This window comes from Mastigoproctus giganteus, chromosome 1 (genome assembly GCF_048544385.1).
Source record: "Mastigoproctus giganteus isolate SK-2022 chromosome 1, ASM4854438v1, whole genome shotgun sequence".
NCBI lineage: Eukaryota > Metazoa > Arthropoda > Arachnida > Uropygi > Thelyphonidae > Mastigoproctus > Mastigoproctus giganteus.
The window spans coordinates 147066555-147093655 of record NC_143575.1 but is presented as its reverse complement, the minus strand read 5'-3'; the positions used below and the strand labels follow the sequence as shown (position 1 = coordinate 147093655).

Below are 27101 nucleotides of genomic sequence, written 5' to 3'. Positions count from 1 at the left end.
TCCTTGGCGGTTAACATTGGTGGATTTTGTGGCTGAACATGCTTTAGTTCCATGGTCCTTTGCAGTACAGGTGACTCCCACTTAACGCTGATAATTCGTTCCAGAAAAACAGAGCGATAAGCGAGCGCCGCATTCTCATAAGGTAACCTATGTATTTGTGAGTTGCGGTCGGTGCCATAGGATATTTCCTAATCAATAATAAACGGTAGTGAAAAGAGGCACAAATGTCGGTCAAAATGGGCATAATCTTCTTGGGCATAAATTCAAATTGAGGAAAGACAGATGTAGGATAGATGTGCGGAAATTTGCCTTTAGCCAGCGGGTGGTTAGTGGGTGGAACAGACTTCCATCCCCTGTCGTGGAAGTTGATAGCCTAAATAAGTTTAAGGCTCAGCTGGACAGGTATTTCGAACGAACAGAGGGGTGAAGTGGAAGTGGTTATTTTTATTTATTTATGTTACTTTTTTTTTTTTTTTTTTGGCTGATGCTGCATAAGCTTGCTTTCTTGCATCAAATGCCTCTACTAATGCTAATGCTAATGCTAAAATATTTAATATTCAAGTATTTGTACATATAAAATATTCTGCATTACATACATATATAATTATGTGGTAACTACTTATGTATCAAAATTTAACTTAAAATTCCAATTAAAATCATGAATTTAATTGATCTAAATTGATTTAATTTAATTGATGAATTTAATCATGAAAAATGCGTCGATTTTAGGTTGAACTTTGGTCCTCTTCCAAATAAACTAAAAGGGGTATTAATTTTAAATCCCCTGCAGCGTTACCACCCAACAATAAAGTCAACCGTCCTTCGCCGCTTTGAAACCTGGCATGTTTTTTCTTCTTTCAATATGAAACTTCTTTTAGGCATTCGTTTCCACAAATGTCCTGCTTTATCTATGTTATAAACTTGTTGAGAAGTATAACAAACAATACCCCTCTTCCATAATTTTAACAAGTTCTTTTTTGAAAGTTTAGGCTCCTTGATCTGCACTTGCGGCTTCTCCCTGGATTTTAAATCTATTCAACCAGCCCTTAGCCCTTACTAGTTTTAAATGGTTCCAATTTTTTTTTTTTTTTTAGGTGAGTTTTCTTCAGATCATCATATAGGCTAATCTCTCTCGCTTTTTTATTATTTATGATATTTAACTTAACTGAATTCTGCATTGGATATTATCTTCAATAAAATTAGTATTAGTTAGTCTTTCCATTTCAATCCTAATAGCCGGCCTAGTCCTAGTTGCTTGCAGTGGAACAGCTATCTTTCCCGCTGCTAAAATTAATTCTTAATTTTTTTAAATTGTTCTTACAGTTAAACTTGCAAGTCCTAAATTATGGCACACATCCGCTTGTCTTTGACCGGAATCGATTCGCTTCAAAACTTCTAATTTAATTTTCAAATTCAGTAGTATTTTTCTTACATTTATAGTCTTCGTATTTTTCATTCTTATTGGCCATTATTAACTCTTCGAAAATGTAACTGCGTTGGTTGCATTAATTATGATACAATGTTCAAGTAAGCTGTCCGTTACGCACGATGTCTAATACTGTACTGAGTGATGACTAGACTTCGGATAAATGCATATAACGCAAATATTACAAGCAATATACTTGTTCATTTTTAAAAATGTTGATCTCGGAACTACGTAACAAGTCACTGTACTGCAATTAAATTAGCGTGCAAGAAAATTTCACTGAGTGTGGGAAACATTTTAATGCTGTTTTGCTATTCATTTTAAAGCTATCGACTCCATCAAATGAAACTATTTCGTTAAATATGTCAAAAATGCAATTTGTAAAAGAGCGTTATAGTGATCTGTGACAGCGTTAAAGTCAGATACAGGTTATAATATAAGAACAGTGTTATAGCGAATCAGCATAAAGCGAACTGCGTTATAACGGGGGCCTGCTGTACATGCAAGAGCTCCACGACAGGCCTTTTGCAAGTATACATATTTCTGGCACTTAAAGAACCTTAAAGGATTTGATATACAGGGTGTCCACAAATGATTACCCTGATTATATTTTGTTACAAAAATTTTATTACTATTGGGAGGTTAACAAAATTTAACCAAATTGTATGCTAATATTAAAAGTTTTTATCAATACATAATGACTTTAAAGAACTTCAATGAGCACCTCTTGGACACATTGAATATCGCCTTGATATTCTATCTCTCTTTCCATACATTTTCTAACAACTGTGGTGCAATGCATTCGACTGCACATGTAATCTGCTCTCGTAATATTTCAATATCTGGAACAGCTGCCGCATACACCAAGTCTTTAACATATCCCCAAAGAAAGAAATCCAGTGGGGTTATGTCTGGTAACCTTAGGGGCCACAAAATCGATCCATCCCTGCCCATCCACAACAGTTTGGAAATGTCTTATCCAAAGTGTCACGAACAACTTGAGCCCAATGAGCAGGTGCTCCATCCAACTGAACGATAACAGTAGGCTGCCTCTGTTCCAGTTGGGGTATAGCATAATTAATGAGCAGGTCTAAAAACATGTTTGCACTAATTGTGTTTTCGTGGAAGAAGAAAGGTCCAATAATGTAATCATGTAATCTGCCAGTGCTTTTCCCTTTCTCAACTGACCCAGTTGCCAAAAACTTTTCCATCCAAGATTTAATAAGCTTTAGGTCTGGAGGCTTTCTACTGTACTTGGCTCTAAACATTCTCTGCACAGTCACAGTAAATTTTGTTTCAGCTAACCAAACAACACACTGAGCTTTCTCTTGTAAAGACAGCATCTTGAATGAATAGAGGCAAAACGCTATTAGTGTCAACAGCAGTAAACTTAACACACTGGGCTTAAAACTATAATTGTACAAGATTATTTGCGATAAGAAAACTTAAAAAGGATTCAACATTACCAAATATGAACACACCAGACAGTTAATGTAGCCTGGTGTGATCTCATTAGATGTTGGTGAATTGAACTTTAGGATGATGTTTCTAGTGGGAATAAGTTTCCCATCCCTACACATGAAGATTCATTTCATAGCTGTCACTTGGAGTTTTAATTCAGAATAGATTTCCTCTTCTGAAACTTCCACGAGATCCCATTCAGCTATGACACCTTGCGATGAGCTAAGTGTCTTGTGTGTGTGGGGGGGGGGGTAATTATGACAGGCAATCCTCCAGATGTGGCTCGGAGAAGCTGTTCTGAATGTCTATCACTTCTGAACTCTACAAGGATGTTGCATGACGAAAGCTGTCTGACAGATTTAGGAGAGCTGCCAGACCTCTGGATAAAGAGCAACATTTTTCCTATAACTTTCTCACTTGTAAAGCATATTATCAGGTAACAGGATGCTGGACTTGATACTGTTTTGGTTTTTTGTCTTTTTTGCTGAAGTGACATCAGCAGAGTCAACTCCTAATTTTTCAGATATGGACCATGTTGGAGCCCCAGAAGAAATAACTTTATCAGGATTCATGAGGTTTTTCGTTTTTGTTCAATGTCTAGGCTCCCCACCACCACAGAGCCCAAATGGGATGAATATTACCTGGCAAGCAATAAATGTGCTTGGGAGTTGGATGCCATGGCTACACAGACCTGCAATGCTGCCAGCCTGAATCCTGTCTCTCACATCATGAGTGTTGGAGCATGGCACTGACATGGTTGTCCCTTGCAGGCAAACTGACTAGCCGACTGAGCCATCCAGGACCACCCGTCTTGTTGAAGCAAGGGCTAAAGTTGTGTGTTAAAGGTGGACACCTCAACCACCAGGATCCCCCTTTCCAAATTTCCACAGGTTGCAGCACACGGCAAACACACCGGATTCATATGTTGGTAGTGTGGAACCTTTATCTCTTTTGGGAAATATGGGCATTGGATTCCAGTGGTGCTAATCTGCAGCGTCACTTGGAGATCTCTCCACATATAGGTGCCCACATCGAGGGGGGTGTTTTGGGCTTTGAATAAATAGGTTGTATCTGAGGAGCTACCTCCTTAAGTTGAGGCTAACAGTTTTGGAAAATTCCATGGTCAGTTGGATCGGCACTTAGGTCAGGAATGCAACTTGTAACTTTTTTTATTATTTATTTTTTAATGTTATTTTGCTGTTACCTAAAAAGCACTGTGGTAAATACTAATACTTACATATTAATGCCTTCGGCTACTTCCTATTCATTTTTAAACTTTCACACCCTAAGATATAAAAGAATGCTACTGTAATAACAAATGGCATTGGCATTAGTAGTAGCAAATGATGCAAGAGAGTAAGCATCAGCCAAAAAATACACACTTCCTTTATCACTTATCCATTTCCTCTCATTTTTGGGAACGAGAGTAGCTCTGTGAGGGCGAAGTTTTTACAGCTCCAGCTAATAGTGAAGTTTTTCTTAAATTTTTGGCGTTTTATTGACTTAAGTTGGAATATTAATTAATTTTCTAGAAGTAGCTTTATATTCCTAGTTACGATACTTTGTTTAATTTGAACTTAGATAGAGATTTTGTAGGTTATTACTTAGTATCGGTAAGGGTATTCAATCCACGTTGTTGGACAAGAGTTTGCAGCTCCGGCAAATGCTAAATTTTTAATTATATTTAGCTGTTTTATTGACTTAATTGTTATATTCAATTATTTTCTATAAGTAGCTTATAGACCTAGTCAAGATCCCTGGTTTATTTTGAATTTAGATAGCAATTTTGAAAGTTATTAATACTTAATGTCTGCAGATTTACCGTTTGTAACTTGTCGCCATTGTCATACAATACAATGAATATCCCGAACTAGATAGCATAAGGTTTAACATAAAACTAGATAGTGAAACATGTAGCACTGTATTAGAAATCTGTTAGCTTAGTATACTATAGTATTATCAATTAATCAGTAAAATTTATTAATCTCATTAAATTTCATTATCAATTAAATTGTACTTTTTAACTAAATATAGGAACTCGCCGACTTATGTAAGGGTTGAATTCCACCAAAAGCTACATAAGTCGGAATTTCCCCCATGCTTGTGCAGCACTCGCAACTGTGCTCGCTGAATTGATTTAATCAAAAAATAAATGTTCGACGAACATGTAAATAGAATTATTTATTGTATTTATTCAATTTTTTTATCTCATGTGCACGAAAAATTACAAAAGCATGCAATTTAAAAAATTTTAAAATTATAAAATTACAAAAAAAGAGAGGAGACAGGCATAACATCAGTAAGTTTTACCTCTCGAGCATCGTTGCCAGAATCGACAACTTCAGCTGATAAGTATGCCACTGCGGAGGTTAAGGGCTGTGGAGATTTAGAATGAGTCGTCAGCTCAACCTTGCGAAAGAACATATTAATGGATGACTGGGCGGTGACTTTTTTCTTTTCATCGTAGATTTCTTTGCAGCAAGCAAGCATATCATTCACCTCTCTGTCAGCTTTTAAGAATTGTTCACTGTCAGGATCCATCTTCTCAAACCTTGCCATTGCCGACGAAATTTCATGAAATGCCATTACCATCTCTCTGGTGATGAAGCGTCTCAGCTCCTCATTTGGTTCATCTTGAGCTTCGTCAGCATTTTCTTCTTTCACTATCGCTGCCTGCAAGTCAATAAGTTCTTCGTTAGATAATTTTTTCTCTTCTTCCTCTATTAACTCCTCCACGTCTTTGGCATCAACCTCCAACTGAAGAAGCTCTGCAATCTTTACAATCTTATCTGTAACCTCTTCATATGATTCATCTTTTTCAAATCCTTCTAAGCCTTTTTTACGTGCCGTGTGCATATTTTCTTCCATGCGCCATTTAAACAACTTTTAGTAATATCTGTCCAGGCCTTATTAGTCTTTAAGATGGCCTGGTAAATATCGTAAGATTTCCAAAAGTCTCTTAACGTAAAATTTTTTCCGTCGTCTACTGCACACAATGCCTGAGCAAATGTTGAGTGTAAATAGTATGCTTTTAAATTTGAAATAACACCCTAATCCATAGGTTGGATGAGTGAAGTAGTGTTTGGCGGTAGAAATATGACTCTCACGTTCGAATTGAAATCATCTAGATGCGTATGATGTCCAGGAGCATTATCTAATAGAAACAAAATCTTGAAAGGAACGTCGTTGTTTTTACAATATTTTTCAACTTCTGGAATGAAACAGCATTTAAACAAATCCTCAAAGAGAGATATTGTTATCCAAGCTCTCTCGTTCGATCGGAAATACACAGGTAGGGTGACTTTATTGATGCCCTTAAATGCAATGAGGATTTCCAGAATGGAACACAAGCAGTGGTTTTAATCTGTAATCTCTCACTGCATTAGCCCCAATCAAGAGCGTGGCCCTATCTTTTGAAGCCTTGACACCTGGCATTGTATGTTCGATCCAGCATTTTTTCCCAATACAGAGCAGTCTTGTCAACATTAAAAATTTGCTGCATTGAATAGTGCCTTCATCAATATTTTTTTCCAAATACATCACAAAACTTCTCTGCAGCTGCAGAATCAGCACTGGCGACATCACCATGCACTTTAATGTTGTGGAAATCAGCGCAATGCTTGAACCTATTAAACCACCCATTGCTTGCCATGAACTTGCGTTGGGGTTCACCATACTTATCTTTCATATCTTAATAAATACTTCTTGCTTTTGCTTGAATGGGCATTAGACTCAGGGGCACTAGCTTCTGAATCTGATTTTCCATCCATATTATTAACAGCTGTTCCATCTTCGATATAGCACCTGAATGCTATTTTGTGATCACTGTTGATCTTAAGTACATTGATCCTTTGACATGTTTTTTTATATGCACTCTGTCCTTTAAAATAGTATTCACTGTTGAAGCAGCAAGACCTAATTCCCTTGCAATAGATGACAAACTTTGTCCTACTTCATTTTCATCTTCATTTCTAAATCAATTTTATTTGGTTTCCTAGACTGCCAGCACTTACACTTTCTGTTGTTCCCTTTCCCTTCACCATTGTAATAAGTAAATATGAATGAAGAGAAGATTCTGAAAATTTATTTTTTATGTTTTTTTATATGATAGAAGATTTCAGTGAAGGGGAACTCATTTCACCACAATAGCATAAAAACCCACACAATTGCAGTTATCAGTATTATCGCAAATGCAATAAGATCGAGTTTACTAGCCATTTATAATTAGATGCCCTAAAAGAAAAGTCCAATAAACCGAAAAATGCAAATTGTTTTTATTGTTTTATGGTCGTGACCTCCAGAAACGTGCCTTAGAAAAATATCACAAAGGCATTCAAAATTGATTCTTTAACAGGAACATATGATAATGATGAAAGGGTAGTGCAATTTCCATAATAAATATGACCTTTCAGACAGATAAATAGCTTAGTAATATGGTGAAATTTTCAACTTCCAAGCACTTTGAACAAATTACAAAAAAAAAACATGTTATTAGGTTCACATTACGATATATTCATGATACCTCCATTCATGATACCTCCATTCCTACGGGATGCAAAATATGTTTCCCTGATTTTTTTAAGTTTGCACTGGCCGGCAAAAACTTACATAAAATTGAATTTCTGTAAGTCAAGTATTACGTAAGTCGGGGAGTTTCTGTACATATAACGACCTAGATTTTACAAACGTAACATTATAAATAATACAGTAACAACAACAGAAAGTAATAGTAAGTAACATTATAATATTATAATTAATACATATAACTTTATAGGAGATACGAACGTCATATAATGTAACTCGGAGATAATACTCGATACTGAAAAAAAAAAAAAATATATATATATATAGGGTATATCAAAAATACACGACATAACTTCAGGAATGATTTCCTCCTATGTAGACAATAAAAATATTTTATATCAACATAGTTCTGGAAATGCTTAGTTTCCGAGTTTTGAAGGTCTGTCTATGACACTTAACAAGAAGAAATCTAGTGGGTTGAAATCAGTGAGCATAGAGGCCAGGCAGTTGGTCCACCTCTACCTATCCACTTCGATTCAGGTAATTGCAGGCTAGGTGGCTGAAATGTGCTGGAGCGGCATCGTGCATGAAGTGTGCTTGTTGATGAATGATCAGTGGCGTGTCATCCAAGAAATCAGGCATGTTGTTTTCCAGAAAGTTTCTGTACGCCTGCCCTGAGTTCGTTTGGAAGTACATGGGGGCCCAAATAACTTACCACCAAAAACACCCCCCCAGATGTTGAGGCTGAACTGCTATTGGTGATGTGATGGAAGAATTGCATGTGGGTTTTCCTCACCCCATACATGCTGATTGTGAAAGTTTTGGATTCCATCTCGTGTGAATTGTGCTTCATCTGTGAATATCACTAAGGCAGGAAAGTGAGGAGTTGTACCACACTGGTGCAAGAACCACTGGCAGAACATTACTCGCCCAGAGTAATCTGCTGGTGACAAGGCCTGTACCCATTACAGATGGTAAGGCTACAGTTGGTGTTCTCGCAACACTCTCCAAATAGTCCAACGTTGAACAGCCAGTTGCATTGCTATTCTGCGTGTGCTGATTCCAGGAGTGGCATGCACAACGTCCAAAATCTCCTCCTCTACTTCAGGAGTCGTAGATCTTGGTCGTCCTCTGTCGGCAGCACGAGGTTTAAAGGTCCCATGTTCACAAAGGCGGCGATGGATACCTTCAAACGTTTTCCTGTCTGGACATCTTTGTTCTGGAAACCTTTCGTGGTACAAACGACGAGCCTCCAGAGCATTGCCATCCGCCAAACCATACATAAAGTGCATATCCACTTGCTCCTGATTTGAGTACATGGTCGGAATGGAAAACCACCAATTCTGTCAGTAATTGTGATGAAGTAAATCACCTGCGGGAGATGAGACATTCCAATTAATAACTTGGGAACCAAGCATCTCCGGAACTATGTTGATATAAAATAATTTTATTGTCTACATATGAGGAACTCATTCCTGAAGTTATGCCATGTACTTTTGAGCCACCCTGTGTGTGTGTGTGTGTGTGTGTGTGTGTGTGTGTGTGTGTGTGTGTGTGTGTGTGTGTGTGTGTGTGTGCACACGCACACACACACACAGGGTGGCTCAAAAGTGATGGTCAATAATTTAAAGGTGAACTGTACAGACTACAATATGCAAAAAAAGCCTAGTAAACATGGGTCCTTAAATGAATCTTTTTCGAGATATTGCACATTTCTAGTTGGGATCCTCCATTGACTTCTTTGTTTAGGTTAGGTTATGCTCATTCTTTCACTTTCCCCTCTCTCAATGCTCTGAGATGTAGCAGGCATACTAGTATTTGTCAACATGGAAAGAGGTTACAGCAATAAAGAGTATGTGGACATGCACTTCATGTATGGTAAAGCCAATGGCAATGCATTCGAGGCTGCATATTTGTACCTAGAAGCATTTCCCCACCGAAGGCAGCCCAACAGGTGCACATTCATCATTGACGCCTTAGAGAACATGGGCGCTTCGCACATGGAGTACGAGCAGATAGGCCCAGAAGCATAACACCTGATGTTGAGGAAAGGGTGTTAGAAAGAACATTCTTTAACATGCAACATCTGTAAAATCCTGTGGTGTTGAAACCAAAAATTAAAAATCTATTATCTTATATTTAATAAAACCACCCTTAGCAAAGGATTCACATCTTTTTGCTAAACTAGTGCTCCCATAGTCAATGGCGGATCTTAACAGAAAATGTGCATCATCTTGAAAATGGTTCATTTGCGGCCCGATGTTCACTGGGACTTTTTTTGCTTATTTTAGTTCGTACTTTTCACCTTTAAATTATTGACCATCATATTTGAAACACCCTGTATATAGTGTCATAACTGCATTGCAATATAAGTTTAGGTTTATATTTTTGCATTGAAATTGAATCGAAATCATTACTCAGATCAGAGCAGCAAAGCAAAAGGCTCAAGCTAATGGGACTGCTATGGCTCAGGGGGAGAACTGAGGGTGGCAGTTGTCCTCTGAATCACAGTCTTTTGAAATGTACTGCTTGTTTGATGTTTGTGGAGCAATCAGGAATGGGACATGATATTGCCAAGGGGAATGTTGTGTGCACAATGTAAGGAATGTGAGGATATCAGGCACCAACACAGCGTTGTTATGGGCCTATATGAGAGCTTGAAGAACAGAGTGAATACACTCGAAAGGTTTAAATTGAGGGACCCAAGCTCAGCTGCCCACATCAACGCCAGAGCTTGCACTTCAACATCACACAGCACAGTGGCAACCCCCAAGGCAGAATGCACTAGTCCCACATGAACTAGTTGTTGTCGGTGGCTCTATTCTCAGGCAGAACAGGACCAGAGTATATCTGCAAGAGGCAAACGTTGATGTTGTAGAGCAGATATCATCTTTTAAGGGCACAAAAGGTGACATTTTTGCACACGTTTGCACTAATGCTATTAAGAGTAGGAGACGGCAGAATTACTTAACAAGTACAGGTTGAAAAAAAAGCCGTGAGTTAGGGTTGAATTTGAAAGTGTCTGCAATTCTGCCCAGACACAATAGGAGGGAGTATATGATTCTTTGTTTGAAAATTTTTTAGGCGCATGGGCATCTATAGTCATAGTGCGCCAGGGAGTACATGATGAGAGCCTTGTTGATCAATTCGGTCCTGGAGAGATTATGTAAGGCTCGGGGGGTAAAATTTTTCTCAGCCTGGTCTGTGCCTGTTAACAGGAGAGACTGTTTCTACAGGGATGGGATACACTTAAATAGAAAGAGTGCAAGAATATTTGCTGATGCTATCGAGGCAGTGTTAGGTGGGTCAGAAAACTGCTAGCTTGGGGGGATATACAGACTAATAGATTAACAGTAGCCACTGGTAGAGGTGAAAGCGATTCTTGCACTGCTTCTATTGGAATGAGCAGCAGCCTAGAAAACAAGGTGTAGGGCATTTCAGAGACTGCTGGGAGTCATTGCAGAACAAGTAAATACATGGGCTGTGTTAGGGTAGCTAAGAACAGGAACAGGTGCATGTATACTTGTGTATACACCAATGCTAGTAGTGTGGTAAATGAATTTGATGAATTTGAAGTGTTGGTCAAAACATCAAAGGCAGATGTTGGGATATCAGATACGTAGTGTCACAGAGATATAAGGAATGCAGAAATGGAATTTGGGGAGTACAATGTGTACAAAAGGGTAGACAGGATAGGAAGGGAGGATGGGTTATGCTATTAGTTAAGAAACACATAAAATCCAAAGAAGTACAGCCAGTCAGCTTGGCTGAAACAGGGCAGTGTTGAGTCAGTTTGGTTTGACATAAGCACTGGGGAAGCAAAATTAAGAGTAGGAATGTGTTATAGGCCTAGCATTCTCATTATACATATATAAGATACTCTATTATATACTCATTATACATATATAAGATACTATATTATATACTCATTATACATATATAAGATACTATATTATATATGAACACGCATGTATGTGTGCTTTACCTGTATCAAGGGTGGCTCCTAAGCCTTAGCCCATCTCCACCTTGCACGTCTGTGTTGGTGCAGAAACTCTGCAAAGCTTTATGTATTAGTGTATGGTGTGTTGCTTGTGTTAGTCCACCTCACCACCAGGGAGGAGCCAACACCTATGCAGCCGCTGCCTGCCCCCAGGCACAAGGAGCAGTCTGGGTCTACTATCACCTTCAGTGCCTTGTGCACAAATCCCGCACCCACCGGAGATAATGCAATACCGGTGGGTGCCAGCAATCCTGTCCCCAGGTTGACCAAACCTGGGAACCAGCAGGAAAAAAAAAAAAAAAAAATGCCTCAGCAGATACAAGCCAATTTAAAAAATTCCAATAAACTTAGCGAAGTAAATATTTACATTTATACAAGATACTAGAATTTTATCTCTAAATCCTAGTAATACAATTAAATTTACATATCTTACAAGTCATTCTATTTATATTTAATGGGATACAAACATATATATTAACTTCTTAGCTGTCAGATTACTATTCGATTTTGGATTTGAGTTCTTAGTTCAAGTCATTTCTTAAAGACCGACTCTGCAAAGGTCTGGAAAGTCTCAAAGTTTGTTTTGTTCTCAACTAGTATTTTTACGTTCTCCTCAGCTAGACCTGTAACCTGATTAAGTAGCAATACTCGATAATAACAACTGTACAGAGAAATAGAGTGGGCCAGTAAATCAGAGTGTCTTATAATGGGGGATTTTAATTTCCTAAATATTGACTGGAATTTGTGGTTGGCCACTCACACACTAGCAACGGTTTTGTGGATTTATTGGATGACTGTTTTCTACAGCAGCAGCATCTTCGGGAGGCAACTACAGGGAGTAATACTCTTGATCTCATTATCAGTAGTTATTCTTCATGCATTAAGAATCTGCAGATAAAGGAACCACTGGGTGGCAGTGATCACAGTATACTGATGTGGGATTTACTCAAAGAGGTAACTACAATCAGGGGTAAAGGAAAGGGTTTTTGCTTTTGTAAAAGTGACTACGGAGGTCTGAGACAGTTTTTAAAGTCTATACAGTGAGACCAACTGATGATGTTACCAACAGCAAATTCAAAATTGGAAGCATTCAAAGAATTAATCTTGGAAGCTACTAAGCTTTTCATACCAACTAAGAAATATTGTTAAAGGTTTAGGCCTAAATCGATGTCAGATGAACTGATGAGACATGCGGCAGAGAAGAAAAATGCGTGGGATACATATAAATTAACAGGTGGCACAGAAACCTGTGGTAGATATAAGCTGGTCAGTAACCAAGTCACAAATTAGGTTAGGCAGGCAAAGGCAGATTACGATAACTCTGGCAAAAGATGCAAAGAAAAACAGCAAAGAGTTCTTTACTTATGTAAACTCTAGAAGGAAAGAGATGAAACAGATTGGTCCACGTGATATGGATGTTTCAACTGTGAATGATCCTGCTCAGGTTTTCAGGTTTCAATATTTTGAATCTACATTCACAAATGAGGAGTTATTCAGGGAGGGGAATGCCAGAGGTGTATTAAACTCTGGCAGTAAGCTAGATAACCTTGTAATAACTGAGAGTAAAGTGGAGGGGAAATTGTTGAAGATAAACATAAGAAAGGCAGTTGGGGTGGATGGAATCTACCCAGTTATATTAAAGGAGGCAGCAAAAGAAGTAAGCAAACCCTTAGCCATAATTATGAGAGCTTCCTTGGACTCAGGGAAGGTACCCATGGACTGGAGATGTGCAAATGTGACCCCAATCCACAAAGGAGGATCAAAGGGAGACAGAGGTAATTACAGACCTGTTAGTTTAACTTCTGTTCCAGGGAAATTAATCGAGGCACTGGTTAAAGCAGCACTGCAGGATTATCTAAAAAAGACTTTGGTTATAGCTCTGACACAGCATGGATTTGTTAAGGGGAAGTCTTGTCTGACCAATTTGTTTGGATCTATGATGTAGTCACAAAGAAACTGGATGCAAAGAATAATATTGATATCATATATTTGGATCTTAAAAAAGCTTTTGATACTGTCGCACATGGAAGATTGCTGCACAAATTGGAGCAGTGTGGCACTGGAGGCAAATTGATAGTATGGATAAAGGGATGGTTGAGTGGGAGATGACAAAGAGTGGTAATCAATGGATACTGCTCTTTGTGGAGGTTGTTGTTATTTGGTTTTTAGGAGCATTAGCAACTAAGGCCATATTGCTCCCGGGATATGCGGTGGTCATTCCCTGACCTTTCCGCATCCTCCGTATTTGGTGGCTCATGGGCTCGGAACTCCGGTCTAATCAAGAAGCATGTGCTATGCACTGCTGCTCCTGCTCACCTGGCTGTGGAGGCACGTCTTTGTGGAAGAGCAGTATCCATTGATAACCACTGGGGGACTCCACTAATAACACTAATGTTATTAGTGGAGTTCCCCAAGGTTTAGGTCCATTGTTGTTTTATGTATTCATTAATGATACTGATGATGGTATATCAAGCTAAATATCCAAGTTTGCACACGATATGTCGGCAGGGTTATTAATAATACTAATGACAGTACGCTGCTGCAACAGGATCTAGAAAAGTTGAGCAGATGGGCTGAGAGGTGGCAACTGAAGTTTTAACATTGACAAATGTAAAGATCTGCATATGGGAAGCAGTAACCCCAGAGTAACATATCAACTGTGTGGTACTACATTGACAGTGGCAGAGAGTGAAAATAACCTGGGGTAATTGTGCAGGCAGATATGAAGTTTTCTGAGCAGTGCAGATGGTCTGCAAGAGTAGCTCATGGTGTCTTGTCATTGATATACAGGAATTTTTCTACCAAGGATAAGGAGGTGATTATTCCCTTGTATAACACAATGGTCAAGCCACTCCTTGAGTACTGTATACAGGTCTGGAGGCCTCATTTTAAGAAGGATGTAGAGCTGTTGGAACGAATACAGAGAAGGGCAACAAGATTAGTGAATGGAACAAAGGGGTTGCTCTTACAAAGAAAGGCTTAAGTTTTGCAAATTACAGTGTCTGGTGACTAGGCACCTGTGAGGTGATCTGATTGAGTTGTATAAAGCCTTGAATGGTTTGAGCATGCTCAATGCTGATGGGATTCTTCCTCTTGCTCAGAATAATCACCTGAGAGGGCATAAATTCAAATTGAGGTAAGACAGATGTAGGATAGATGTGCAGAAGTTATCCTTTAGCCAGCGGGTGGTTGATTGCTGGAACAAACGTCCATCTGTCATTGTAGAAGTTGATACAGCTTAAATAGATTCAAGGCAGAACTAGACAAACATTTGGAGTGGATGGGTGTGAAATAAGAAGGGTGTGTGTGTGGTTTTTTTTTTTTTTTTTTTTGGCTGATGCTATATAAGCTTGCTTTCTTGCATCATGTGCCTTTGCTAATGCTATTGTCTGTTACTCATCACAATAATTTGGCCTGTAAGATGCTCCTACCCTCATTTTTGTTTTCATGGTGCTTATGTCATGCCAAGCTGACTTAACATCACATCCACCATGGTCAACTGGATGCACTGTCTTAGATTTTAAGTGCTTCTTAACTAAGAGCATAACTACTCCCCTTCTCCTATCCTTTCTGTCTACAATAAAAATATGTGCTCATATTCAAATTCTGCAGCCCTTTTTGAATTCTTATATCCCTATGAAGGGGTGTATTCAGGAGGGGAAGAAGGGAGAATATGCCCCTTAGCCATTCATATAAGTGTATGCGTATAAATGTTCCTAGGTCTATCTAAAAAAACACTCAAAAACCCGATTGTCATGCCCCTTTCCTCCTTACGATGATACCTGGATATGATAGTGTCTCTATGCATCCAATATCCCTGTAATGTCCACATTTGATGACTCTTTAATCAAATACTGGAATTCCTGGCTCTTGTGGTTGATTTTTTCAAGTTGTTCTAGATCTACTTGAGTGATATAACTTGTCAGTAGTACTGAATTGTAAAAACTAAATGAAGAAATTTTAAAACTAAATAAAGTAAATAAATAATAAATGTATTTAAAGGAAAAAGTATATTTACTATTTGCATTTTTGGCTATAATCGAATTCTTTGGAAATCTATTTTGTCTGTAATGATTCCAATTCAAATAATATAAAAGCAGTCCTTATGTGTTGTCAACTCACACTTTATGTCACTAACAAATTTCCATCCACCTGATTATTTACAGCAATCTACATGTTTTATTATTTTTAACCAAATAGTACAGATACAGCATACAGAGGCAAAGTAAGAAAAAATATTTAGCATATATGCAAGTCAGTTAAGAAAGAAAAATCATAACTTTTTTAATAAACAAAAAGAATTTTTAAAATATACACTTACAGCAGTCTGACCTACACTTACGACAGGATGCTGCTTCAGTTCCACTTCTGTTTGCCATACAAAAAATCATGTCACAGTCTGTCATCAGTCAGTCTATTTCCTGAAGTGCTCCAATGATAAACATCTCTGTACATTTTTCATGCTTTTCAAACATTTGATTTAATTCAACCCTAAAAATGGCTGATAAAAAAAAAGTTAGTCAAAAAGCTCTGTGTTTATTTACAATAAATACAATAAAAAGGCCATTACATTAGAAATTAAGTAATTACTTTTTGTGAGAATAGAATGTTGAAGTAATTACACTTTGTGAAAATAGACTGTTGAAGTAATTATAATGAGCACTATTACACACTTCACATTAAGAGTCCTATATTGGGTTGAGTACCCACAAACGTTACCTGCAGTGCAATTCGTTCTTCAGAAATTTTTCGATTCGCAGGTTGGGTGCAGTTCTAATTTTTGAATATACATTATGTAATACAATAATACCAAAATGAATATATTAACTCATAAAGTAACTGTTTTCATTAGTTTTTTTTTTTTTTCCCCCCACTAAGTAACATTATTTACTAAATCATCAGACACACATCACATTTTTTGTGTGAACTGAATTATACACTACTCAACTATTGATATCTTTATAAATTGGGTACATTCACCTAAAAGGTACAGTTAGTTGTGTAGATCTAAAATTATTTTAAACCTCCCCAATACTGAATTTCCAGACACAAAAAGTAGACAAAAATATGTGACACATAGACCTTTTTCAATTTTTCTGAATTATCTCCGATTATAATGTTATTGTTGTTATATTATGTTGCTTCTGATTATGAAATTTGTATTCAGTGCTTCAGAAACAGAATTTAAATCGATATATTAAAAATGAAATCTTTCAGCACAAAACTGAAAGAAAAATATCATTAAAAGTTTCCAAAAAATTGCATATTAAAAGAACTAAATTAAAAGAGGTGATCTGATTGAGGTGTATAAGACCTTGAATGGTTTGAGCAAGCTCACATTATGCACATGAGGGAGCATAAATTCAAATTAAGAAAAGACAGTTGTAGAATAGATGTGCAAAAATTTGCTTTTAGCCAGCAGGTGGTTGATTGATGGAATATACTTCCATCTGTTGTTGTGGAAGTCAACAGCTTAAATAAATTCAAGGCAGAAGAAAAACCTTTGGAGTGAATGGCTGGGTGAATTGGGAGGGGTTTTTTTTTTTTTTTTGGCTGATGCTGTATAAGCTTGCTTTCTTGCATCATATACCTCTACTAATGTTAACTAATTTAGGATTGCATTCATCTTGGTAAATTCAAAATTACTGTATAATTTAAGTAGCATATTATCATACATACAAAAATTGTCTACATTTTCATTTTTTAATGTTCATTAAAATTATTTTCACAAAGTGTATATTTGATGTGAATTTTTATGCCGCATAGGCAACTAAGACTATAAAGCACCAAGTCCAAGTTATAAAGATGTGAGGTATATGAAGATATAAAATAACAGAATACAAAATTAAGAAAAAAAAAAAAAAAGGAGTACACAATTGAGAAAAAAATAGATTATATAATTAAGAAAATATGTATTCAGAGCTTGAAATCATATGGGAGGGGGATACTGATGGATGCATCTGCCATTATAAGCAGCAGCTGTATAGTTGCACAGTTGGCCAATTACGTGAGTTGCATAAATTAAGTAGTATCATTTGGGATGGTAAAGAAGGTCACAATTTAAATACACAGTTTCATCTGGTCTTTGTCAAGTACATTCCTTCCCTGTTGGAGAGCAGAAGGGATTTAATTCTTGCCACTTGTACGTTGGTATGAGTAGATGAAGAGTTTTGTGTATCTGAATTTCTAATTCAAGAAAGAAGAATGCAGCTGAAGCTAGAAACAAACTGTTGATGTCCTGTTTCTGCACTGCAACTTAATAAAAATATATAACATTAATTATATCATGAGTATGTTTCATTCTATTTTTTTTTCCTAATTTATTTTTGTTATATATACAATACAATAAAATATTAATATTATTAATTTATTTATTTTAATTTAAAGCTAACTATTGCATTATTACTGATGTGAGAAAATTTAATACAAAATTTCTTAACACATGATTTTATTTTCTCTGACTCGCTCTCTCTCTCTCTCTTTTTTTTTTTTTTTTTTTTTTTTTTTGTGGGTAAAACAATGTGGGTCAAGTCTAATAGACAGGATCCATGCAGGACTCTACTTCACATATATATATATATATTCAAAGTTGATCATACAGGGAGTGGTACTGCAAACTAATGAGTTTCATTTTGCAATATTAATTGAACAAATCAACATTGAAAAAAAAAAAAAAAAAAAAGTGCAGTTTTAATTCTTAAAAAGTAAGTGATACACATACTCCAGATTCATTACACAGCTTTCTAATTAATGCTGAACATTTTCCACGACACAACTTAACGAGATTTCATCAACCACACTAATTTCTTGTAAAATCTTTTCTTTTAATTAAGTATTATTCAAAGGACACTCACAAAAGCTCTTCTTCAGATACCCTACAGGAAAAAAGTAAATTGCACTGAAGTTGGAGGCCTTGGAGGCAACGTAATGTGACTAGATCTTGAAATGACACAAATGGAAAACATGTTATATAAGATTTTATAGTTGGGCCGTTGTGCATCTTGTTAGAAATGAACCTTGTTTTGTTTTATTCTTAGTCTTGAATTCCATTTTGAAAAAGTCTGCAATGAATGAATGCATTATTCTGCACATTCACTGCTTTCATTTGAGCCTTCTCCAAAATAATATGGTCCTCAACTCCAAATGCTGCAACTCAATATCGTACTCTGTGTGCAATGATTTTGTTTGTTCAGTTCTCTGGGATTTCTTTGAGACAATTTGAAATGGTGGGGGGTGTCTGAAAAAATGATTATTTATAATAAGATTCCACAAGAAATCAGAGCACTGATGAAAACTTGTTACATCATGTTATGGCAAATTTTTTAGCATAGAATGAAAATCGCTACATAACAAAAGAGCCCAATTTTTCAACTCAGTTTTTAAGAACTAAAATTGCATTATCTGTAGTGCTAAATAAAACCTTTTTTCAGAAAGTTATGTCAATTCGTTCAGCTAATATTGCAAAATAAAGTCTCCTTGTTTGCAGCATTGCATCTTATATATACAGTATTATTTTTATTTTACTCTCATCGAATCCTTCATCATGAACATATCCCATATTGCATTACTGTTCTTAGGAGAAATTCAGTTGGCTAACAGCACAGTTCAGAGTAACATAATGCTGTAAAAGAGGAACTGCAGTAATATCTCCAATAAAGATTTAAGAAAAAAATTTTTATTAGATTTTTGTACTTCTAAAATAAAAATGACTCATAACTTATAACAATTTATCAAGATTTTTCAGAAAAAAAAAAAAAGCACAAATATCAATACTATCATAAAATAAAGTAAATACTGAATATATTTAAAAACAGTTTCAAAATTAATTAACATTAATGTTCTCATATATACACTCAGTGATCACTGAATTGTTACAGTCAACCTATTATCATGTTAGGTCACAATTTGCACAGATAACAGCCACTATCCACCTAGGCATTAACTCCACTATTGTCTGAAGATGTCTGTAGGGTTCTACAGCCATGCTGCCTGCAAAGCTTTCCACAGTGTTGGAAGAGATGATGGCTGTGTGCCCATATGCCTCATTTCCCATTCCAAAACATCCCACAAGTATTCAAATGAAATGAGGTAAGGTGAATTTGGCGGCCAATCACGTTGGAAGATGATGGTTATAGCACTTCCTGTTCCAAAACATCCCACAGGCATTCAAGTAAGGTGAGGTAGAGTGAATTTGGAGGCCAATCAAGATGGGTGATATCTTCACTGTATTCCTTGAACCACTCATGCATGCAGGCCCAATGACACAGTGCATTATCACCTTGGAAGATATCACGTCTGTCCAGGAAAAAATGCAATGTGGCAGGATGCAAATGGTCTCCTAAGAACTGCCAGTAGACCTCACCAGTGAAATATTGGGAAGAACTAGGAGCCCAAAGGGGGCTCCTAGTTCTTCTCAGCAAAACATGCCCCATATAAAGCAATTACCACTACCTACCTGGATAGTGGGTACCATACATGATGGGTCCGTGGACTTGCATTGTGTGCACCACGACCGCAACCGTTGGCATGTTGCACCAGGTTTGTCCAACGAGCATACTAGTTTCATCCTCAAGTGTTCAACCAGTATGTTATTGAGACCATAGCATTTGCCAGCAACAATGATCAAGATGATCAGTGGTGAGGAGAGGACGTCCTTGAGTTGTCTGCTGTGGAACCCCACTGAGTCCACACTGCACCCTTCGCTCACCATGAACATCCACCTTACATAATCCTTTACACTTCTATCAGGAGGTGGTTTGATCTGTTTGACACCATTCTTTGTACATCTTAACCACAGTGGGCTGTGAGCAACCAATAAGACATGCTATTTCCGATATGGAAGCATGTAATGTGTGAACCCAACAATCATGCCCTTTTTAAATTCTGCGATATCTTTACTACATTCCATAACTTTCTACTGCAATGTATGACATAATTATGCCCTTTTTAAATTCCGTGACATATTTACTACATTCTATAACTGCCACTTTATCTTTTTGACTCACACGACCAGATGCAAATTACTGCTGCTCTAGTGTACAAAGCTATTCGGTTTTTTATACTACGAGCTATGGGGCCTAGTCCATTACAGATGGGAGGGTCACATTTCAATGATCACTGAGTGTATATAATATATATGATAATTATAAAAACTTCATAAGAGTTATCTCAATCTTTATCCATAGGATTACTTCTCTTCAAAACTCTCTAACTCCGGACTTTATTACGCATGGTTTAAAATGATTAAAAGATTAAAATTATTAAAATTATATACTCTTCATTAAAATACAATTAAATATGTTCAATTCTCTAAGCCCGTGTATGAACTGTCATTTCATTCGATAAACAAGAATCATGTTTTCTTGTTTAAAATAGCTAAGGTTCTGAACATACAGCACAATTGCAGAAGACTTAAGTGCAGAAACCTTAGAAATGAGAATTAAAAATAAACACGATTAACATATGGAGACCTTTTCTCATCTCGGATTCATGGACCTTTGTGCATGTTAACAAGTAATCTCTCAGTAATAAATAGCGTGGGGAGAGTTCAAATTAGACAGTTTGTTTCCTACCTGTGATTACGACAGTATGTCAAAGTTTTGTCCCTTAAGGAAGGAAAGTAGTTTTTAGACAAATATTCATCATTATATTTTAAGCGATAATTTTAACGGCTTTTATTTTTAAATTTTGACACAATGTCTTCAATCTCTCGAGGTTGTTGGATAAATCTGGGGTCGAGTTGGGTCTTCAAGCTGTAATCCTGGGGGTGTCTGGTCATACATGGGCCTTAGAGAACTAAACATATTTAATTGTATTTTAATGAAGAGTATATAATTTTAATCTTTTAATCATTTTAAACCATGCGTAATAAAGTTCGGAGTTGGAGAAGTTTTTTTTTTTTTTTTTTATGAAAATCCCAATCACGAGAGGTATTAGAACCTATAGTACTTAGTACCAGGCTTGGGTTGGTGGTTGTTGTTGGTATAGTGCTTACAACATAAGGGCTACTGAGGCCAAATTGTGTCTGTTCCTGTTTATTTACAGGCAACATATAGTTATAGATATTAAATTATATGCTCCTGTACAAGCCAATATGTTTTAGGAACATCAAAAGTTCTTCTGTGTTTGCTTCATTTCCTATGAAGTGCGATAAATCATGAGAGATGTTCAATGTGGAGAGAGAGAGAGAGATTTGAAAGTGTTAGAGCGGATGGTTGAATGCAAGGGACAATCAACCAGAAAATGACGGACCGTAAATTGCATCTGACAGGATGAACACTGAGGTGCGTTTTCTCCCAGTAGCAGGAAGAGATGTGTACGATGAGTGTATCCAATTCTGAATCATGCCAATACCACTTCCTCTCTTCTGTTTGGTCGGAAACTAGAGGGCCACTGCTTTGGATCTTATTTTATCTGGTAAAGTTTATAGTTGGTGTTACTTTTTACAGATCTGTGACCAGTTGTCGTAGCATGCTTTGCGAATGATAGGCTTATAGTCGCTGTAAGGAACCTGAGGGTGTTGTAAGAGAGAGAGGGTTGAGGATGTTTAGCGGCAAAGTCATCACTTTCATTTCCAGGAATACCAGAATGACCAGGAATCCAGCAAAAACTGATTGGACATGTTGCAGGAGATTAACTGGGAATGAATGTATTCAAGACTGAATGGGAGGATGAGAAATTCTTCCTTATGGCAGACACAGCACTGAGGGAGTCTGTGTAAATTATGGCAGGTGAGATGGATAGCTCAATAATTTTACCAAGTGCTAACTTGATAACATATAATTCAGTAGTGAAGATGCTGCAGGCTAATGGTAGTGAGGCTGTAGCAGTAAATGAAGGAAAAACTGCAGCAGCACCTACTGTACTCACAGTTTTCGACCCGTCAGTATAGATTTTACAGGCACGGAAGTTCAGAGTAGCGCGAGATGAGTGCAACTGCCTGATATTTCAAGGTGGTATGACATTTTTTCCTCACTGACAAAAATGTACATCGTAAGATGCAGAAACATATGTCCAAGGTGGAATAGGAGCAGTTGTGTCCTGAAAGATATCACTTAAATCAACATTCCAATTCTGAACAAGCTCTTTAATTCTGAGTGAGCAGGTCTATTTTCATTTGGTTTGCTCTAATAGAACAAATCCCACCGAGCATTATAAAGATACTCCCAACTGGAGTGAGATGGTATGCTATGGATTTTAGCAGCGTATTGGAGCAACAATGTTTTCCTACGAAGGTGTAATGGAGGATCATGCGCGTCGATATAAAGACTTTGGACTGCAGAAGTCCTGAAAGCGCCCAACGCAGTCCTCAGAGCACTGTGCTGAATGATATTTAGACATTGTAAAGTAGTGCTTCTAGCAAAGTCATATGCTAGACAGCCATAATCTAAGCGTGAACGGATTAAAGTTCTGTAAAGGTGAAGTAAAGTATATCGATCAGCTCCCCAAGACATGGACGAAACTGACCGAAGTATGTTCATATGCTTTAGACAAACATTTCTTAATTGAGTGATGTGAGCTTGGAAATTAAGCTTGCTGTCTAATATCAGACCAAGAAATCTGACGTTAGTAGCAAGTGGGATAGGAATATTGATTATATGTAATTCAGAGTTGGGGCAAGTGGGAGTTGAGGCTGAACAATCTGTTTGTGTATGGTCTTTGATCCACAAATTGGACAGATGGCATCCCCCCTCTGCATGCCTGCTGAGAGTGCCCATAGGCGCTCTCAGCAAGCATGCTGGCATTTAAAGCAATGAATCGGGTTTGGGATGTAAGGGCGAATTCGGCAATTTAAATAGCCAGCTTTTACTATGGATGGCAATTCTGGAGTGCTAAATGTTAAGATGATGGACCTAGTAGGAACGAGATTTCCATCTTTTTTTGTCATAATTCGTTTGGCACTGATCACTTTTTGACTGCTAAGCTCTTCTACTAGTTCTTCCTCAGAGACTGTGAGTAGATCCCACTCTGTGATAACTCCTATAGATGAATTTAAGGTGTTGTGGGGAGTGACAGATACTGGCAGCCCATCAAACGTATTTGTTTTTAGCAGCCATTCCAAATGTTTGGAGGAAGATGTCTCGATCAGGAGATCTCATGATTGCAGTCGTTTCACTATTTTTGGTAATCCGGCAATGGATTCTAAGTATCACTGATTTAGAAATGGTGATAAATTTCCTACAGGCTGCGTGGATAGTGAGTGTATCACCAAAAAGTTTGGTAAGTTATGGCACTGTTCTTCCCTGCGAAGTCTTTTCGGTTGGTTCATGTCATTATCAGTTGATGTGTCTAGCCTTGAGTTTAAAGACTCTAGAGGTGGATACTCATTTATATCCATGGTTGGTCCTTTTTGTACTGGAGGATAACTTTTCCCCCAGGTTACCAGCCCCGCCATATGGAGGCAGCAGCGGTGCCACCTATTGACCAAGTGGCTAGCGAAGTTAGTTGGTTAGTGAGAAATCTAATAAATATATACAAAGAAAAGAAAAGTGATTTCCCTTTCTGGGTTCTCACTCAAAATCTGTCAAGTACAGTACCACTTACAGTGAACTGATAATAATAAAGGCACTAGAAATTAAACAAAATGATATCACTGTCAAAAATCACTCTATATATCTTTTGGAAAAATTGCCCGGCACTAGCGCCCATACTTGGGTTGGAGGTTGAGAAGATGAAAGAAGATATTTGATGACATTAGACTTGAACTTCTGTAGACTATAATTTTCAGGAAATACGCATGAAGGAAGGTTGTTCCAGAAAATGGCAGCTGAATGAATAAATGAGGAAGATGAAAAATTGGCTCTGTGAGTTTGAACTTAGACGGTAAATGGATGTTGGCTAGTGGCGGCATGGGTTCGGACTGTTTTGAAAGTGAGAGCAGGAATTATAGAAGCCAAATTCAGAGGAACAGTGCCCGTGGAAGTATCTGTAGAAAAGGCATGCAGCAGAAACGGTACGTCTATGAGATAGTGAGTGGAGAGACTTTGTTAGAGAGAAGACATTAATTAACCTAACTGACCTCTTCTGAATGGAATCTAGAAGCCTGAGAGAGAGATGCCCCAGATGTGGGAACAATATTCCATGGTAGGGCGGATTTGTGATTTGTACAGAGTGAACAGCTGTTTGGAAGAAAAGTAACGCCGAGAGTAAAAGAGAAAACCAAGTTTTTAGATGCAGAGGAAGCAATATTTGTAATGTGCTTGTGCCAAGAGAGATTAGAAGTCAGGGTAATCCCCAAAAGAGAGGCGCCTCCGTAGCCAGGTGAGCAGGAGCAGCAGTGCGTAGCACACGCTTCTTGCTTAGACCGGGGTTCGAGCCCGTGACCACCAAATACGGAGGATGCGGAAAGGTCAGGGAATGACCACCGTCATATCCCCGGAGCAATATGGCCTTAGTTGCTGATGCTCCTAAAAACCAAATAACAAACAAACAAACCCAAAAGAGATATATCAACTTGCCTACAAATTGGAGTGTCACCAAAGATAAGCATAGAAGTAGAAGAATCCTTTTTGCGAGATATAAGACAAGACTGAGTTTTAAAAGGATTGAAATCAACTAAGTGCTGCCGTAGCCTAGTGGTCAGGCGCGCGGGTGCATAAGTACACGTGCCTTGAGTGACCGGGGTTCAAGCCCGTGACTGCTGAATACGGTGCTGTTTCTTGTATTCTGTCTATCTTGTGAACTCTTCTGATCATTTGGTCGTCCCGGAGTATAAACAGAAAATTTATTTATTTATTTAAGTTGTCTTTGCCCCACTGGAGAATTATCTGGAGATTGGCATTTAAGGAATTGGTAGCGGATATTCAAGAAGTCGAAGCTGATTGAGCAGGCAAGGTTTCTCAAAATGGAAAGTGGAATACAATGTGCTATCGTCGACAAAACTATGGATAGGATTTCCAGTCAATGGAAGGTCACTGATATACAAGAGGAAGAACTGAACCTTGGGGGACACCAGCATTAGCAGAGAAGACAGAGAGCCATCTAGCATCACCCTCAGTGAGCGATCAGAGAGAAAACTGGATAGCCAATTACAAAAAACAGTTGGCAAACCATAAGATGGAAGCTTGTTAAGAAGACCTTTATGCCAAACACGATCGAAAGCTTTTGAGATGTCAAGAGCAACTGCTTGTGTTTCACTGAACTTTTCCATCGAATTTGTCATTAAATGGGTAACATAAGCCAGAATATCACCAGTGGATCGACACTAACGGAATCCATGCTGGTGATCGTTGATCAGACGAAAGGTTTCTAGGTAGTTTGACAGTTCGTGGTTAATTGATTAATCCATTACTTTAGAAAGAATAGAAGTAATTGCAATGGGACGATAACTGGATGGGAGGAATTTGTCACCCTTTTTAGGAACTGGCTGGATATGAGCAAATTTCCAAGCAGAAGGGAAAACACCTTTTGGAATAAGAAAGTAAAAAAGGAGGCAAAGAACAGGAGTAAGTTCAGGAGCACAGGTTTTGGGAACAAGCGGAGAAATACCATCAGGATCTGGAGCTTTCTTAGCATCAAGATTCGTCAAAATCCTTTTGACGGAAGACCACAGGAGGCATTGAATAGAACGTGTTGGGAATGGTGGGAGGTGTTTTACCAAGATCATTAATACATGAGTTGGAAGGAAAATGGTGCTAGCAGGTCAGCTTTCTTTGGTTGAAGTGACAACGGAACCATCTGGTTTTGACAGAGGTGGGAGCAGAGATGGGCAAAAGTTGCAGCCAATAGATTTGGCAAGAAACCAGAATGCTCAGCTACCATTAGGGCAAGAAGCAAGTTTTCTACTCTTAGCCTGATCAAAATCTAGTTTGGACTGATTAATAACTGCTTTACAATTGTTGCGAGCTTTGGTGTGAGCAGAAAATGAAACTGAAGAATTGGAAACAAGCCAATTACGATATACAACATTCTTCTCTTGAATAGCATTAGCACATTTATTGGAAAACCATTTAGATGAGATTTTAAAGCGGAGTGCGGAATAAAGGATTCCATTCCTACAAGAATAATTTCACTGACACGATCTGAGCAAATATTGACATCAGAACTTTTGAAACAGTAATCCAACCAAGGAAAAGAAGTCTCGCAGGTCATCCCATTTTGCATTCTTGTAATGCCAAACAATACGAGGTTGGGATTAGCCATGAGATAAAGGCTCCATTGGAGAAGAGACAATCACTAAGTTGTGATCTGAGGTGCCAAAAGGACCACTTACTTTGACCGTGTACTTAGAAGGGTTGTTTGTGAGAAAAAGATCAAGCACGTTGGCTGTTTGGTTAGGATTGTCCAGTATTCTTGTAGGTAAATGAACAATCTGTGCAAGGTAATTAGTAATTGAAAAAGCCTCAGCATCTCGACCAGCTGGGTCGGTGTGACTAGAAAATGGAAGCCAGCTGGAGTTGTGAACATTAAAATCACCAAGGAAAATTACCTCACTGTTAGGAAAGTTGGACTGGAGAAAGTTTAGTTGCAAAGAGAGGAAGTCAAAGAGCTCCAAATATTAGTGGAGTTGGAAGAACGGTAGAGACAATATATGAATTTGACACAATGAGGTAGAGAGATTGAAAAGAGGAGATTCCAAATTACCAAATCTCTGACAGGGAATATCGGAACAGACATATGCACAAGTACCACCTTTGAGTTGAAACGAATCATACAGCGAATAATTTGGGCAACTGAGATGAACAGTAGTTG

At 37.8% G+C, this 27101-nt stretch overlaps 1 protein-coding gene across 2 annotated transcripts in view; it reads right to left on the bottom strand.

Moving 5' to 3' along the window:
* LOC150091183 (transmembrane protein 198) overlaps positions 1-27101 on the bottom strand; it is a 278344-nt gene that overhangs the window by 181751 nt on the left and 69492 nt on the right. For both annotated transcript variants that reach the window (XM_090382651.1, XM_090382643.1), the window contains exon 3: positions 15733-15912. The gene's annotated coding sequence lies outside the window, so the exon portion shown is untranslated. The remainder of the gene's footprint in view (positions 1-15732; positions 15913-27101) is intronic.